This window comes from Colius striatus, chromosome Z (genome assembly GCF_028858725.1).
Source record: "Colius striatus isolate bColStr4 chromosome Z, bColStr4.1.hap1, whole genome shotgun sequence".
NCBI lineage: Eukaryota > Metazoa > Chordata > Aves > Coliiformes > Coliidae > Colius > Colius striatus.
The window spans coordinates 31,295,637-31,314,511 of record NC_084790.1 but is presented as its reverse complement, the minus strand read 5'-3'; positions in this window follow the sequence as shown (position 1 = coordinate 31,314,511).

Below are 18,875 nucleotides of genomic sequence, written 5' to 3'. Positions count from 1 at the left end.
TAAAAGGCTCATTAGGTTTCTGTATAATAGTTGTATATGAGAGAACTGGCACCCCCATGTCAGGAACAATCTTAAATGCTTGACGAGCCAGCGTCTGTGTTTGCTGCAAAATAGCTTAATGCACTCGGGCTTGTACCTGAGGGTCAGCAAATGGTCCTTTACCCAACATCATATCTGCTGTGACGACTCACCGCGGATCTCCCTGTTGTAAGTCCATATTTTCTACTACTGCCAGATCAACTCTTTTTTCCCATTCAGACTCCCATAGTAATACCTGAGTGGGCTTCAGGAAAGTTTCTACTAGCTTCCGGCAGTCAAATGGAGTCATTAATCCACTGGCAAAAATATTATCCAATAATGTTTGAATGTATGGGTTGGACAAGCCATATTGCATTACAGCTTTCTGGCCTTCCCTTACCAACTTCCAATCCAAAGGTGCCCATTGTCCTTTTCTTTGTGCTACTGTTACTGGAAAGGCTTGTGGAATAAATTCTCCTTCAATTACCGCATCAAGTATGATGATCTCCATTTCTTAGCCGGATCATAGTCATCTGGCTGGGGGTCTCTGAGCACTTGTGGGGATGAAACTTTAATCTCTGGGTTGGTTAATTCATTAATTCATTCCAACAGTTGATTAGCTGTTGCTTTTGGTTTTTCCATGAGTTCCTCCAAATGGGCCAAAGTGTGTTTCATATCTTCTCTGTGTCGTATTAATTCTTCCTTTAATAATTGTCTTTGTTGATCTTCAACTTCACTAGATGTTGGGGGTGATGATGGAAGAGGAATACACTCAGGGATTGATGAGCTCAGGGGCAACGGCATATCCACAGTGTCATTTGTAAAACGTCCCTTTTGTTCTCTGCCAGGTACTCCTTCAGACATAGGAGAAGGATGGGATGGGGCAGGATGGTGAAGGGTGGGTGGGAGGGGAGGAGAAGCAATGCGCGTATTCGGCTCCTGGAACGGTACTCTAGGGGGTTCTGGGTGAGGTGGGCTCACATCCATGCTCTTCTCTTCTCAAGGTGGAGCCGAGGGTATTACAACATTATCCCCTCCAAAGAGTCTCTTAGTATTTTCTTCTAGAGGTGGAGCCGATGGTACTATAAAGTCACCACCTCCAAAGAACCTTTTAGCATCTACCAGGAACGCAGATGGTACAGCAGTTTCTGCTTTCATGGCAGCAGTTGCAGCACGCTCAGCTTCTAGCTGGTGTATAGTGGATGATACCAATTTACACAAGCCAATAGCATTATTCAACATGTCTCCTAGGTTTTCCCAGTGTCCCATTTCATATACTTCTTGGGGGGAAACAAAGAGACCTACTTCCTGTCCCCATCTTACAAGTCTTAGCAAATCCTCTCTTTCATAATTGAATCCTTTCTCAGCAAGGATATGCTGGGGGGTGTCAATAGGATTTTCCTCTTTGCTTATCATTTTTCCCATTATATCAGTTTACTCAGATCACTTGCCTTTTCAAGCAGGAATCCAAGTGCTTTTCTGCCGAGGGTTCTTAATCCAACCAATTCAGCGAATCATGTCGGGGTCACCAAATGTTGTAGTAGAGCAGGCAATATTCACTCAAAGACGTAGAGAGTCTAAGTAATGCACGTGCAGAGACGTACACAGGCAACATAGTACAACCACCAGAGTTGACTCAAAGCCACCCTTCCTTTGCTAGCTACCTCCTTATATGCTGCTTCTGTCCATGAGATCACCCAGGGCCCAACTGATTAACTTGCAGCACCTGTTTCTGAAGTAGCAAGCCAGCTGCGTTAACTTATCCCTGCCATCTTTATTCAGGCTGGCTGGTCCAAGCTACATCTGTGCCTACAACCTGGTACACTTAGACATACAAAAGTCTACAGGGCTGAATGGGAACCACCCAAGGGTACTGAGGGAGCTGACAAAAGTGCTCACCCAGCCACCAACCATTTATCAGCAGCCCTGGCTAGGCAAGTAGGTCCTAGTGCACTGGAAGTTATCAAATGTGATTGACACTGTTTGCCACAGCATTCAGCTGGAGGAAGTAGCTGATCATGACTTGGATGGACATACACTTCACTGGGTGAAAAAGTGGCTGAGGCTAAAGTTTAAAGACTGTCAGAGAATGGAGTTAAATCCTGTTTGTAACTGGTCACAAGTGATATTCCCCAGGGCCCAGTATTGGGGTCAGTTGTGTTTAGTATCTTTATTTTCTTATGCAAATAACAGTATCTTCAATATCACTTGCAGAGGATATCAAATTGGTCAGGAGTTTTGATCTGCTTGCGAGTAGGAAGGCTCTGAAGAAGAATCTGGACAGACTGAATTGATGAGCCAAGAACAATTGTGTAATTCAACCAGGCTAAGTGCTAGGTTCTGCACTTGGATTACATCAACACAGTAGAAAAGACTATATACTTAGGGAAGGGTGTCTGGAAAACTGCCCAGCAGAAAAGAACCTTGGGATTGCACAAGAAAGGAGGAAAAGGAGGTAGGAGGCCTCCATGGATGAGCAAGGATCTGCTGGGACAACTCAGGCAGCCATCTATGAGAGGTGGAAACAGGGGCTGGCTTCTTGGGAAGAGTATAGGAACATTGCCAGGGCATGCAGGGGTGAAACTAGGAAGGTTAGAGCCCTTCTAGAATTAAATTTAGCCAGGAATGTTAAAGACAGTAATAAGGCATCTTTCAAGTACATCAGCAGCAGAAGGATGGTGAGGGGTAATGTGGGCCTGCTGCTAAACGCTGAGGGTGCCCTGGTGTCTGAGGATGCAGATAAGGCCAAAGTACTGAATGCCTTCCTTGCTTCAGTCTTTACGGCCAAGGCTGATACTCAGGAAGCCCAGTCCGGCAAGGACAACAGGATGGCCAGGACAGCAGAGGCCAAGCTTAATGGCCAAACACTTGATGGCCAAGCTTAATGCTCATAAGTCAATGGGTCAGGATGGGATGCATCCTAGAGTGCTGAGGGACCTGGCTGATGTGATTGCTAAGCGTCTCTCCATCATTTTTGAACAATCATGGAGGACAGGTGAGGTGCCTGAGGACTGGAGGAAGGCCAATGTCACACCAGTCTTCAAAAGATGCAAGAAGGACGACCTGGGAAACTGCAAGCCAGTTAGCTTCACCTCCATCCCTAGAAAGGTGATGGAACTACTCATCATGGGTGCCATCTCAGAACATATGAGGGAAAAGATGGTTATTAGGGGGAGTTAATGTGGCTTCACCAAGGGAAAATCCTGTTTGACCAACATGATAGGCTTCTATGAGTGCATAACCAGTTGGCTAGATGAGGGGAGAGCAGCAGATGTCATCTGCCTTGACTTCAGCAAGGCTTTTGACACTGTCTCCCATAACATCCTCATCAGAAAGCTCAAGCAGTGTGGCTTGGATGAGTGGACAGTGAGGTGGATCGAGGGCTGGCTGAATGACAGAGCCCAGAGGGTAGAGATCAATGGCACAGAGTCGAGTTGGAGGCCTGTGGCTAGTGGAGTTCCACAAGGATCGATTCTGGGGCCAGTCTTGTTCAATATCTTCAGTTGGCTGATGACACCAAACTGGGAGGACTAGCTGATTCCCCAGAAGGCTTTGCTGCCATTCAGCTGGATCTCAACCATCTTGAGAGTTGATCGGAGAGGAACCTCATGAGGCTCAACAAGGACAAGTGCAGAGTCCTGCATCTGGGAAGGAACAACCCAAGCACCAGTACAGGCTGGGGGTTGAACTGCTGAAGAGCAGTTCTGCAGAGAGAGACCTGGGAGTCTCTCCATTCTGGGAATCCATACCATTCTATGATTCTATGTTGGTCAACAGCTAATATGAGCTGGCAGTGTGCCCAGGCACACCATAGCATCCTGACTTGTATCGGAAACAGTGAGGCCATCTTATCTTAAAGCTTGAATGGTAAAAATACGACTACTTTAACAGAAGTACTTGAGGCTTTGAATGACTCAAGAATTATGTATCATACTACAGTTCATGAATTTAATTTTAAATACCATACATAGAGAAGATAGGCTATGTCTACCTCATAGAGTACATAACTCTGCACTTCCACTATGACCAATAGTAATTGTATTTAAGATAGGCAGAATGTCAAAATGACAAGACAGAGAATCAAAATAATTAAAAGATGACTTAAATACATTTAGGAAAGCTCCTGCCCATGTGGCTAGAGAATTGAGTTGATAATTTGAAACTAATTGAAATGAAAAATAAATACAGAGTCACGGAATTTAAAAAAAAAATTTAAAAATCTTCTAGAATATAAGAGAAAAAATGTGGAGCATGTAATATCTGTGACTGAGAAAACAGATTTTTTAAAAAGTTTCTTCAAATATATCTACATACTAAAAAGCAGTCAATGGTCAAACTGTCAGTTTTCTAGATCTTAATCAGAAAATTACCTTGTCTACAAGTACTGGAAAGAGATAGACAAAATACATCATGTAATATTTGACACTGAAAGAGAAGCTATTACTTGGTTCTTGGTCACAGTTTGACTTTCAATATAATTAGTATATGTTCATTTATTATACATCAGTATACATCATTTATATTGTTTAGATCATAGAGTCATAGAATCATAGTGGTTGGAAGGGACCCTTAGAGATGATCTAGTCCAACCTCTCTGAAGAAGCAGATTCACCTAGATCGGATCACATTGGAAAATGTCCAGGCAGCTCTTGAAGACCTCCAAGGAAGGAGATTCCACAATCCTCTAGGCAGCCTGTTCCACTGCTCCGTCACTCTCACAGTAAAATAATTTTTTCTTCTATTTAAATGGAACTTTTTGTATTCCAGCTTCATCCCATTATCCCCTCGTCCTGTTGCTAGCTACTACAGAAAAAAGGGATGTCCCAACCTCCTGACACCCACTATTTAGATATTTGTAAATATTAGTAAGATCCTCTCTCAGTCTCCTCTTTTCTAGACTAAACAGCTCCAGTTCCTGCAGTCTTTCCTCATATGAAAGATATTCCACTCCCCTGGTCATCTTAGTGGCCTTGTTTTGGACTCTCACCAGAAGTTCTCTGTCCCTCTTGAGCTTAGGAGCCCAGAACTGGACACAGGACTCCAGATGAGGGCTCACCAAGGAAGAGTAGAGGAGGAGTAGAACCTCCCTTGACCTGCTGACTACACTCTTCTTGATGCATCCCAGGATGCCATTGGCCTTCTTGGCTGTGAGGACACATTGCTGGCTAATGGTTAGTTTATTATCAGTCAGGACTGTTGTGCCTGACTGATAGCCACGAGGCCACGAGGGTGGCCACGAGGGTGCTTGCTCACTCCTCCTCCCCGCGGAACGGGGAGGGGAACCAGAGAAAAAGGGGAAAAACCCACATAGGTTGAAATAAGAACAGTTTAATAGAACGACAAGAAGAAGAAACGAGTTCAGGAAAAAACAGTTTTAACAGTAAATGAGGGGATATACAAAAGGAATGATGCATACCGCAGCTGCTCACCACCCAGGACTCAACACAACTGCTTCCGCCTGGCAGCCAAGCCCGCGCTTCTGCAGCACAGCCCCCAACTAGCTCCCTGCCTATATGTACTGGGTATGATGTCAGTATGGTATCGAATACCTTTTGGCCAGCCTGGGTCAGCTGCCCATGATGTGCCCCTTCCTACATCCTCAACAAAGTTAACTCTACCCTAGCCCAAACCAGAACAAGGACTCCCAGGTCTCTCTCTGCAGAACTGCTCTTCAGCAGTTTGACCCCCAGCCTGTACTGGTGCATGGAATTGTTCTTTCCCAGATGCAGGACTCTGCACTTGTCCTTGTTGAACCTCATGAGGTTCCTCTCTGACCACTGAATAGCAGCACAGCCTTCTGAGGAATCAGCCAGTCCTCTTAGTTTGGTGTCATTAGTGAACTTGCTGAGGGTACACTCTGTCCCCTCATCCAGGTCGTTGATGAAGATGTTGAACAAGACTGGCGCCAGAATCGATCCCTGTGGAACTCCACTGGCCACAGACCTCCAACTCGACTCTGTGCCATTGATCACCACCCTCTGGGCTCTGTCATTCAGCCAGCCCTCGATCCACCTCACTGTCCACTCATCCAAGCCACACTGCCTGAGTTTTCTGATGAGGATGTAATGGGAGACAGTGTCAAAAGCCTTGTTGAAATCAAGGCAGATGACATCTGCTGCTCTCCCCTCATCTAGCCAGCTGGTTATGCACTCATAAAAAGCTATCATGTTGGTCAAACAGGATTTTCCCTTGGTGAAGCCATGTTAACTCCCCCGATAACCATGTTATCCTTCATATCCATCATATCCAGTGATTACATTCAGGATGAGTAGTTCCATCACCTTTCCAGGGATGGAGGTGAGGCTGACCAGCCTGTAGTTTCCCAGGTCATCCTTCCTACCCTTTTTGAAGACTGGTGTGACACTGGCCTTCCTCCAGTCTTCAGGACCTTGTCTGTCCTCCATGATTGTTCTAAAATGATGGAGAGAGACTTAGTAATCACATCAGCCAGGTCCCTCAGCACTCTAGGATGCATCCCATCCTGACCCATTGACTTATGAGCCTTAAGCTTGGCCATCAAATGTTTAACGTCTTCCTCTTCCACCCAGAGCAAGTCCTCTGCTGTCCTGGCCATCCTATCATTCTTGCCGGACTGAGCTTCCCGAGGACCAGCCTTGGCTGTAAAGACTGAAGCAAAGAAAGCAGACTAAGGGTCTTCAGTATCCTTGGTAACAATTAATAATGGGGACTTCAGTATTTCTGGAACAGCATAGATTTTTTTTTTTTTGCTACATTATATAATATTTGTAAATGCAAAATATTCCAATTAGTGACAGTTTAATATTGATAGTGATCTGGAGGCTGAATGAGATGGCAAGCAGGATGAGAGACTGAACAGTCAGTGTTAAACATCTGGGATGAATACTGGAGACAACAGCAGTCTGAGATATGAGTACTGGAGAGATCTGGGTCCAATCTAATGTTGGGAACAGTCATAAGGACATGTGGCAGACTATGGACAAGTACATTGAGCTGGATTAGTTGGCAGAGATATCCCTCTTCGATGTGTATCTTGTGCATGAGGTGACACTGAAATCAAGGAATCCAAGGGCTAGCTACTGCTTATATCAGATATACAAGTGTAGTGGTTTTGTCTGGGCCAGGTTTTTTTTGTAGCTGGGGAGCTACAAGGGTGGCTTCTTTAAACAAAGAGCTGCCAGAAGTTTCCCCTCATAAGGGTTAGGGCTAGTCAGTTCTAAGCTGGACCCTGCACCTGACCCAGGTCTGGCCAATTAGTGATGGAGGTAATGCCTCTGTCAATAATGTATTTGAGAAGAAGTTGTTGCACAGCTGCTAAACTGCAGCAGCCACAGGGAGTGAGAATGTGAAAACACTTCCACAGACACCAAGGTCAGTGGAAAAGGAGGGGGAGGAGGGTGCTTAGGCTCTGAAAGACAGGCTCCCCTATAACCTGTGGTGAGGACCATGATGAGGCAGGTTGTTCCCCTGCAGTCCATGCAGGATCACCAGGGAGCAGTGATCCACTCGCAGTCCGTAGAGGACCCTCCACCAGAACAGGTGTGTGCTTGAAGGAGACTGTGACTCCATGGGAAGCTCATCCTGTAGCAAGTTGCTTGCAGGACATGGGAGACTGTGGGGACAGAGGAGCCCACACCTTCTTTATTTCTATCTATACTACTGGAGGCTGTCCTCAGGAGCCCAAGACTGCAGAGGAAGTCAGGTTAAGGGAGGATTTTGGTTTGGTTGATGAAGACTGGATTAAGGGTCAATTGAGCAATCTGGATGTACATAAATCCATGGGTCCCAATGGGTTGCACACACAGGTGCTGAGAGAGCTGGCAGGTCATTCCTAAACCATTCTCCATCATATTCAGTAACTCATGGAGAATGGGAAAGGTGCCTGAGGACTAGAAGAAAGCAAATGTCACTCCAATCTTCAAAAAGGGCAAGAAGGAGGAGCTGGGTAACTACAGACCAGTCAGCCTCACCTCCATCCTTGGAAAGCTGATGGAACGACTTATCCTGGGTGCTCTCTCCAGGCATTTAAAGGACAAGAGGGTCATTAGGAGCAGTCAACATGGCTTTACCAAGGGGAAGTCTTGTTTAAACAACCTGATAGCCTTTTATGAAGATGTAACCAGGTGGATAGATGGTGGTAGTGCAGTGAATGTGGTTTATCTCGATTCCAGTATTTGACAATGTCTCCCACAGTATCCTCACAGCAAAATTGAGAAAGAGTGGGCTGGATGATCAGGTAGTGAGGTGGATTGTGAACTGGTTGAAGGGAAGAAGTCAGAGAGTTGTGATCAATGTGGTAGGGTCTAATTGGAGACCTGTATCTAGTGCGGTCCCTCAGTGGTCAGTGCTGCGATCCGTACTGTTCAATATATTCATTAATGACCTTGATGAGGGAACAGAGGACACAGTGAGACTGCATCAGGAGTATTGTGTCCAGTTCTGGGCCCCTCAGTTCAAGAAGGATAGGGAGCTGCTGGAGAGAGTTCAGCATACGGCTACAAAGATGATGAAAGGAGTGGAGCATCTCCCTTATGATGAAAGACTTGGGAGCTGGGGCTCTTTAACTTGGAGGAGACTGAGGGTTGATCTCATTAGCATTTATAAACATGTAAAGGATGAGTGTCAGGAGGATGGAGCCAGGTTGGTCTCATTGATGTTCAATAATACTACAAAGGGCAACAGGTACAAGCTAGAACACAAGAGGTTCCAAAGAAACATAAGGAAAATCTTCTTCATTGTGAGGATGATGGAGCACTGGAACAGGCTGCACTGATGGATTATTGAGTCTCCTCTGGAGACATGTAAAACCCACCTGGATGAGTTCCTGTGTGACCTACTCTAGGTGATCCTGCTCCAGCAGTGGGGGGTGGACTAGATGATGTTTTGAGGTCCCTTCCGACCCTTAAGATTCTGTGATTCTGTGTGTACAGATGTCGCTACTAGGAACATATGCTTAGAAACACAATAGCTGGATTTAGAGACATAGAACTGTAGCGGCCTTACATATATTGGGCTACTGGATTTGACATCTTCCAGAATCAAGAACTTTGTAGATGCTTAGGTAACACTGTAAAGGCAGCCACTCTATTTTTTATTAAGCTATGTGGAATTTAAATAGCATCACACCTGCAGATTTTTTTACATCTGGAAACAATTCCTTTTTTTTTTTTTTTAAATACAAAGTTGCATATACTACTTGTAAATTGTATTTTAGAGTTTGAATATTAAGCTTATTACCATTGTTCATGGTTCCAAGTGAAACACTGTAGTGATCAATACATAACTTCACATGTAAAGCACGGTTTGAAGAATTGATATGACTTTATAGATCAGGGCATCAGGTAATTTGCAGAGTGATCAGAACAAAGGGAAGGAAGAAAGTTATTTCTACCTCTCCTACTGCTCTATTCATTAAATGATGAACCTCAGTCTGATCTCATTTTCACTGTGTCTTCAGTAAGAAGACATCTTAAAATGTCTGCACATTGCCTCAAGCTGAGGCTGACTAATACCTTGATCTCACTTGGTGCCTCCAACTGTCTCTCTATAACAGGTAATAATTAAACCAAATGAAAAGGACTCCAGAAATAGAGATGAATGGTTACCAATTTACACACAGAAAATTGGTATTTTTCCCAAGTATAAATATATGCTTACTATTGAGCATATAGCTTATTTTTCTTGCAGCTATACAAGTCAATCACTCATCATAACTTAGAACACTTCCTTCATAAAGTCAGAAAATAAATTAGACTTTCCTCAATTATCCTTCTACAATGCCATAGAAATATAACTCATCTGTTAAGGAGATATAATGTCAAGGTGTAGGAAAAGGTTGAATTGTGATAGAGGGTCAGAAAGTGTGAAAGAAAGTAATGACACTTCATAAACTTGACTAGTCATCCAAAACTGAGCAGTTCCAGATCACTAAACTCTAGAAGTTAGCAGTAAGATATTTTCCTCTCTCTCTCAAAGCTGATTTGCCCATTTAATATTTGCCATAAATTTTGAAGTAATTTTTTTGTTCTAAACCACTAACATATCACAGAAGATGAAAACTGAAACCATACCAAAGAAAATCCTAAATAAACAGAAGCTAGAACTGGAACATTTTTCCCTATGCATTTTAAATATGAAATGTCTTGCTCCAACTCACCCTGTAGATTCTGTGAAGAATCTAGGTGTCAGTTACTGCAAGAAAGATGCTGTGCAGTTGCCTGGTGATTACAATTCTACTGCAGTGTTTGTTTTCATTAGTAGAATGGACTTTACCCCGTAAGAAACAAGATATTTGGTTCCTTCCTGAACAAAGGAGTTCCTCTTTCAGTGGTACTATTGAGAATAGATACAGGCAGGGAAATACTTTGAGTATTTTCTCTGTGTGCTTTAGTTTTACCATTTCTTTTTTTTACAAATAATCCGGTTTCACAACTGTAGGAATACACAGAGAGAAAATTTTATGTCCCTGACATGATCCTTCACTTTTTCTGTTCTTGTGTTCTTATTCCTTGACAAGCAAAATAAAATGCAAAATCTAAACATTATAAAATAACCATGCAGTACAAATATTAATATGCATTATAAGAAAGTCGTGTAATTAAAGCTTATCAAATACCTGAATATCTAAAGAGATTTACTATGTCCAGGTAACTGGAATGTATAAATTCTCAGTTAATAACTTTTCAGAAGCCAATCTGGGAGCCTTTCCTTATTGTCCAGTAACATACAGTTTTAGCAAGGAACAAGTACCAGAATGTCTGACAAGTTCATTAAATTAGAAATCCAGAACCTTATGTGAAGTTTATTTCCATCAATACTACCCCCTTCTGTTACAAAAAGTGTATTCCATAGCTACCAGACAACAGATACAGGCTGTCCGTTTCACATGGCTTGTGACTTCTGGTTGATCCAAGTAGGGAGTATTATCTCAAGTTGCAAGGTGCTTGTTTTACCTCTGCAGCTTCCTTGTCAGTATGGTCTTAGGAGCAGTCATTGAAAGAGTGAAACAGCAGTGGAAAAAAGCCACTGCCAGGTATAAGGCTCAGATCTGAAGGGAACTGTGGGCGTAGGGTATAAAGACTTACAATACCGAGCTGGTGATCATATGGGATTGTGTCAAACTAAGATCTGTACAAGTCCCTCAACAGCTCCCATTGAGGAAGACATTGTAACAAATAAATTGTGTTTATAAACAAGTGTTTATGCCATGGACAGTGAAGATACTGGTTTAACATTTGCCCACATTATAAACAAGTTAGGTAGACAGAGTTTTTCTCTAGGTATTTTTCTTCTCTTACATTTTCTGATAGGAGCATGATATGGAGGCCAAGGATGCTAATAAATGATCTATGCCTAAATTTTTTAAAAAATGTTTTGTTATAATGTTTAATAATAAACCCTAAATCAACATACAGACATTAAGGACTCTTCATTCAGCCTTTAAAAAACTAAAGAGTGTAGCATAGGTAAAGTATGATTAGTACTCTGATGCTATAAAATATTATGACCTCTGGAGGAAATAAGAATCCTGATAGTACATATGACAGTGTGACATATTAAATGATTTAATTGAAAGTCACTCATAGCTTCCTCAATGCTAGGAGCTCTTTATAAAGATAACTTACATATTTAACTCTTAGATGAACACCATTTGCAAAAAAATACAGAAATTTTGGGGTTTGATTGCTTGGTTTTTGATGACTGACAGAAGTATGTTTTTATATAAGCTTTAAATCACAAGAATCCCATTACTAGCTATTCCATTATTGTCTTCTTAGACAATACAAATACGCAGAAGTAAGGGTATTGAGTCTCCCCAAATTAAGAGCTATTACAAGTACCTATTTTAATAATAATAGTAATAATAATAATGATGTTGGAAGAATGAAAGATACTTAAAGAATTCATCATTTTCTACAGCTTATTACCAAATCCAAATTCCTTGTTAGCCTCAGGTTTTTACAAATGAAAATTATTTCCATAGCAACCAGATATGACATTAATGAGAGCAAGCTCATAAGAAATTGGTAAACTTAAATTCTGCTTTCAGGCATTTGTGCTTCATTAAACAGGGTAAAGGAGGAGAAAAGTAGGAAAAGGGAAAAAAACTCCAAAACCAAAAATGTATCACCAGCTCTCACAATTATTTTTTTATTCATTCCTTTATTCCGCACATACCATAAACAGTCACCAATCATGGTCATATCTTAATGCTATGTTCTTTTCCTTCAGTTGTTAAAACCAGGACAATAATCAGAATATATGTCTTTTTATACATTTAGTAATTGAAAAGAGAATAGTAATTGACATACAGAAGATTTACATCTTCCACATCTTTCCTTTCTGCAAGTGCTACAAAAATCACTAAAAATATTGTTACTGTAGTGGCTATATATCAAATTAAAATAGACTTTATTTCTACTAAACAGAAAGGGTCCTTTATGCATGAATATGTCATATGTCATAATTTTCTATTGTTTCCCAGTATCTACATTTGAGTATGGTGCTCCAAGTAGTAATACCATGACAAACATAAAAAGTCTTGACACTTAACATTTATAGGTATCATGGTTCCATATATCTTATCCATATATATCGATATACCATATACCCATATATTTTGCCATTTGCATTGAAGCTGTCCAGCCAACCATTCACCACAGTCAGCCAGCATCCTTCAGCAGGCTACTCACAAAAGAATACAGAGCAGTTTGTTATTTTGCAGTGCAAAGAGAGCAGGAGCAAGTTGTGAAATCAAAATAGCTTTATGTTTTTGGACTTTAATTGGAACTGTGTTTACATTTTTTCTGTTTCTTCCTCTAATAAATTATGAACATTCAACTTGTGGTTATACACAAGACTTATATTTTTTTAATGTAGGAACCAAACAACGAGCCAGGATATTTCTTATATTGGAAGTATAGATCTTAGCAAATCGGAATGTTACTAAACAATAAGTTTCTATAATCATGTTAGAGTAGTATCAAAGAGACACTACAAAGTTATGCTGTAGAGTATTTCCTTTAGAAAAATGCTGATGGACTATCAGTGAAAAATTTAATGAAATTGTCTTCTTTCTACATATCAGAAACTCAAGCTGATTTTTCTTCTGGACAGTGATTGACATTGACAGTTTGACGAAGCATAGCTAACAGCATGCCAAAGAACAGTAGATCCAGTAGATACACTAGACTATCCTTAGACTCTATAATTCCCCTTTGCAAAACTCAGCACTACTAGCTAGGTTTCATGACTGTTCCTGCTCAGAAATTTTATGAATTAAACACATGGAAATCACTTACTTTGGGACATAACTCAGTGCAGTTTTAAGTGTATTTTCATTTGGAAAACCCACATACTAATGTTTCTGAGATAACATTATGAGAATTTCATTTTGTAAGGTAATTTGGCTTCAACTAAAAGGTGAATAATTTTTTTTAAATCTTATGTTCTTATTGGGTAGAATATTTAACTCTGAATGATGGATACAGTTAGTTCATGGCAACAAAGCTCTTAAAACACGTGTCTCTGACACTTCTGAGAAGTGTGAAAATAGTACACATCTGTATTTATGGCTTTTTGAAACTATTCACTGATAAGAAACAGACAAACCAACTTCTGTCCTTTTATTCAGGTTTTGACCTCCAATTTTAAAAATACGTCTACCATTTATGGTTGTGAAGGAAACTTCATCGCATCAGTGATGAGACATCTACTTAAACTTGTAGAGGCATGAAAAATAGTTATGAAAAACAGATATGTAATGTGTGAAATTTTCTATTTGTTTCAGCTAAAAGATTTAATGCATACTTCCAGTGATGATAATTGAAATGTCAACAGTGTTAATTTCATTTGAGAAAAGTCAGGCAAGATTCATTTCACACAGATTTGAGGTTTTGTCTTTTTTTTCTATGTTATAAATGGATTTCAGTTTGGACATGTGTATTTTTTCTTCTCTAGAAAACATGAAGTCAGATACCAGTTGCAGACAATAAACATATTGAAGTTCATGAATAAATCATTTTGTCAGGGAAATGTGACAGAGATATTTGACATTGTTTTGGTTTTTTTTTTCTTTTACAATGCAACCGTAATTCTTTAAAAGATCAATACATCTGGGGAATGTCTTTCTCAAATTTTTGGTGTTTGAATGAAGATTTCCAGGTTTAAGGATGCTGAGCCATAACTTTCAAACATTCAAGTATTGTTAATCATCACTTACCAGCAGAAATCCAAGGAATTCATATGACCTTTCATTTCGTATGACTATTTCATGTGACTGTAGGTAAACAAGCTTCAGCAGTGTTACAGAGGACTTTGTTTTTCTTTGGTTCAAGAACTTTTCTTCGTTCTCATGATTTTGTTAAGAAAACAGTGACTTCAACCAAGTTTAAATACTCTTTTCTTAACTTGATAACATAGGAACTTTTGACAATTACAAATTTACAAGATATTTTGCCTGATTACAATAGTGACAAGTCTTAGCAATTTGTGAGGATATTTGTCAGTCTATGAATTGTATGGTCTGCTTCATGTTCTTAAGTTCTGCAGCTTCTTTTTGACTTTCAGATGTTATTAGCCACTACCTTTTAAATTGCTGTAAAGCAATTCTATTTACTTAAAATACCTCCAAACATCTCTTAAAATACTTTTGTGTCTAGTTTTCCCCAGACTATTAACCAGAAAATATTTTCAATTGACTTTAAACTATGCAAAGCAAAGGAAGCTTGTACTTAAATAATTTTTTCTCAAGAGAAGCAGGACAGAGATGAAAGGTCCATTCCAATCCTTAAGATTCTGTGATTCTGTGAAAGCACAGAAATTTTTTTTTTTTTACATATCTTCCGTGATCCTGCCATTCTCAAACATCTGGGCCACTGGTTCTTATCCAGTCACAAATTTATCTCTCTCACCAAGGATTTTAACATATCTAGTATTAATAAAGGCTCAAAAGTTCCCTTGCAGAATGTTGATTCTATTTGTTCAAGTAGCTTTTGGATAAATCTTGACAGAAATTAACATATAATGCAAAGCTGTTGGCTACTTTTAACAATGGTCAACTGGAACGGGCAAGTATAAACAATCAGGATTGAATCTGTTAATATATGATGAGCTGTCAGAATTTCAGCTTAAATGCTGTATTTTCTTAGTTTCTTCAGTGGATTTCAATACATCGACCACAAAACCAAGAATTACCATAAATCTGGGTGAACTCAACATTTTCACTGCATTTTTAAACTGTTACACATTGTTTACTTATCTTACCTCACCTTCTCACTCATTTCTTTCTTGTACAGCTTTTCTTCCAAAATTTGTATGTTTATGACCATATAAAGTACTTCTATTTTGAAAAATACAATGAGAAAATGATGGTGACATTTATGTGGGTTTTTGTTAGCTTTCTTCACTTTCATTTTTAATGAAATAATAAATGTCTCATACTAGGTAAAAGATATCTGTATTGAAAATTCATTATTATAAAAAAAGGAATCATAAATGTTAATGAAAACAGATCCATTGGTACAGCTATTACTTTTGATAGTGTATATTGGTTTCCCAGAATACTAAAAATACTAAAAAACTTTCTATGATTGCTCAAACAGCGACAGTATCATTTAGCATATTCTTTATTTTAAACATTTGAAATAAGACTAGTCAGACAGCAAAAGCTAAATCATTCGAAGAAATTTTATAGCAGGGCTATAAGGCACTGCTACAGAAATGGTAGAACAATTAACTTGAAGAATCATTTGCATTTGAAAGGTAACTAAATAGATAGACAAATGAATCACCTACTCTTGTTTAACAAACATGCACATATGGAAGACTGCTTTTATCCTCTCTGCAGTTCCCTCTACTTCTTTGAAGGTACTCTTTATTTTCTGCTGTTGAGTTGTAACGATTTATCAAATAAAACTATCTCTGCAGTGCTTAAGACTTCCTACTGTTGATGCCACATTTCATTGGCTTTAGCAGTAGATCTATCTGACTGAATTTATATGCAGAAAAGAGAAGCTAATACAAGGTAAGGGAAGTGAAGCTAAACTAAGGTGAGCTAAGCTCTGTCCTATTACTCTGTCTTCTTTTTTTATTATTTTCTGGTTTTTTTTCAATCTTATATACTCTTTCTGACTTTTTGCTTTTAGCATCCCACAGCTCTGTTTCCTGTTGGCCAACTGGTCTTTAGATCACATCATCTTTGAAATTATAATAATGGTTGGAATATGTAAAGGTGCTAAGAAACAGATATGTGTAACAGGAAAGAACTCCTAGAAAATATAGTATTGCTAGTACAGGCTACTAATACTCTTGATGGAAAATGACATAAATTCTAAGGTGTTTGGAATTGCACATTTTTTTCTAAATATTGATGTCAATGGCAGGAGAAAGTGTATGAATGCTACCAGAATGGATACAACATAAACTCAAAAGGAAATCACAGAATTACAGAATCTTAAGGATTGGATAGGACTTCAAAAGATCATCTAGTCCACCCCCCCCCCCCCCCACCTGAGCAGGACCACCTAGAGTAGGTCACATAGGAACTCATATAGATGGGTGTTAAATGTCTCCAGAGAAGGAGATGCAACAACCCATCAGGGCAGCCTGTTCCAGTGCTCCATCACCCTCACAGTGAAGAAGATTTTCCTTATGTTCCTTTAGAAGTTCTTATGTTCTAGCTTGTACCCATTGCCCCTTGTCCTATTATTGGACATCAATTTGAACAGCTTGGCTCCATCCTCCTGACACCTGCCCTTTACATATTTGTGGACATTAATGAGTTCACCACCCACACTCCTTTAAGCTAAAGAGCCCCAGCTGCCTCAGCCTTTCATCATAAGGGAGATGCTCCACTCCTTTCATCATCTTTGTGACCCTGCACTGAACTCTCTCCAACAGCTCCCTGTCTTTGAACTGTGGTGACCAGAACTGGACACGATATTCCAGATGAGATCTCATGAGGGCAGAGTAGAGGGGAAGCAGAACCTCTCTTGACTTACTGTCCACTTCCCTTCTAATACACTCCAGGATAATATTGGCCTTCTTTGTCATGAGGGCACATTGCCGGTTTATGATCACCCTGCTGTGCTTTACAACCCTCAGGTCCCTTTCCTCTACACAACTGTCCAACACTTCATTCAACAATGTGTACTGGTACGAAGGGTTGGTCTTTTCCAGATACATGACTCTACACCTGCCCCTGTTGCATTTCATTAGATTTCTCTTTGCCCAGCTCTCCAGCCTGTCCAGGTCTCACTGAATGGTCTGGTGTGCCAGCCACTCCCCCTAGTTTAGTAGTCAGCAAACTTGCCGACAGTGCCCTGTGTTCCCTTATCAAGGCCATTAATGAATATATTGAATAGTGCGTGTCCAGTACTGACCTCCTGAGGAACTCTGCTAGACACAGTCCTCCAACTAGACCCTGCTCCACTGATCACCAATCTCTGCCTTCTTTCCTTCAACTAGTTAAAAATCCACCTCACTACCTGATTATCCAGCCCACTCTTTCTCAGTTTTGCTGTGAGGATGCTGTGGGAGACATTGTCAAATACTGGAATTGAGATAAACCACGTCCAATGCACTACCACCTGGTTACATCTTCACAAAAAGCTATCAGGCTGTTTAAACAAGACTTCCCCTTGGTAAAGCCATGTTGACTGCTCCTAGTGACCCTCTTGTCCTTTAAATGCCTGGAGAGAGCACCCAGGATAAGTCATTCCATCAGCTTTCCAAGGATGGAGGTGAGGCTGACTGGTCTGTAGTTACCCAGCTCCTCCTTCTTGCCCTTTTTGAAGATTGGAGTGACATTTGCTTTCTTCTAGCCCTCAGGCACCTTTCCCTTTCTCCATGAGTTACTGAATTCCTGTTCTCTGTAATTTACTGAAGATGATGGAGAGTAGTTTAGCAAGGACTTCCACCAGCACCCTCAGCAACTGTGGATACATCCTGTTGGAGCCCATGGATTTAACTACGTCCAGATTGCTCAACTGATCCTTACCCCAGCTATCATCAACCAAAAAAAATCTTCCTTTATTTAACCTGACTTCCTCTGCAGTCTTGGGCTCCTGAGGACAGTCTTCAGTAGTATAGATAGAAATAAAGAAAGCATTCAGTAATTCTGCCTTCTCTGTATCCTCTGTCACTAGGACACCTGCCTCAATCAACAGGGGACCTACATTGCCTCTAGCATTAGTTTTATCTGCAATGGATTTGAAGAAGCCTCTCTTATTGTCCTTGACTTCCCTTGCAAGATACAACTCTAACAAAGCTTTAGCTTTCCTAGTTTCCTTCCTACATCCTCTGATGACAGTCTTATATACATCCCAAGTGTCCATCCCTTCCTTCCATGATCTGTAGATTCTCTTGTTCCACATGAGTTTGCCCAACAGTTCCCTATTTAACCATGAAGGTCTCCTGGCTCCCTTTCTTGACTTTTTAACCATTGGGATGCTCTTATCCCAAGTCTGGAAAGCATGATCTTTGAACAACGATCAACTGTCTTCGGCCCCTTTTATCCTCCAATAACCTGTCCTATGAGATGTCCCCTAGCAATTGTCTGAAAAGGCCAAAGCTGGCCTGCTAAAGTCCAGGATTATGATCCTGTTTGATATTCTATTCCTACTATACAAGATCCTGAACTCCACCGTCTCTTGGTCGCTGCAGCTAAGACTGCCCTCAACATTCACTGCTTCAACCAGACCTTGCTTGTTTACCAGTACAAGGTCCAGTAGTGCTCCTCTCCTCATTGGCATATCCACCATTTGCATCATGAAGTTATCATCGATACTCTGAAGGAACCTCCTGGCATATCCACCATTTGCATCATGAAGTTATCATCGATACTCTGAAGGAACCTCCTGGACTGTATGTGGCTAGCT